Consider the following 682-nt stretch of genomic DNA (forward strand, 5'->3'; position numbering starts at 1 on the left):
ACAAATGTCACATTTTTCATTGTATATAATTCCCAGAGTGTATCATAGTGAAGAATGAAACGATTGAGTTCTCACTTTTATTTAAGATAATGTATATGGAACTATCACGTGTGTTTAAACTTTCACAACACTGTTTCAACTGAAAGTCACAGTGTAAAAAAAAAAATCAGGTATTTAAATTGTTGACATTTTAATATATGTTTAGATATCTCATTGTCAAATTTAACGTTATGTCATGTTAGATGTCATGTGCTGGTAAAAAAAATGATTTGTTAATTGTATTGCATGCTGTTTTGTCTGATAAGAACCATCTTTTGCAATCCATGCAGCCAAAAATTCTTTAAACTTTTCTACTGCTTCCCACATTATCAGCTTTCTTAGAAAAAAATTGCCGATCTTTTACTGCAGATAATAAAAGGGGATGTTTAGAAAGAATTTAAGTAAAACCCATTAGCCCACTCTTTATTAGTCAAAAGTAAAAGTAGTCTTTTTATTTTTCAGTACCTTGTCTACTTTTTTTGGATGATAAGTCAAAGTTAAGCACAACTATTCATATTTCATGCACGAGAGGCTTATTTTATTATTTATCATCACTTGAAATCTTTACTATAAGTTGTCCTTTAAAAAAAAGTTGCATGTTCTTTAACTTCCTAAATCCTAAATTGTTAAAGACACCATTTGC

This window comes from Trachemys scripta, chromosome 7 (genome assembly GCF_013100865.1).
Source record: "Trachemys scripta elegans isolate TJP31775 chromosome 7, CAS_Tse_1.0, whole genome shotgun sequence".
NCBI lineage: Eukaryota > Metazoa > Chordata > Testudines > Emydidae > Trachemys > Trachemys scripta.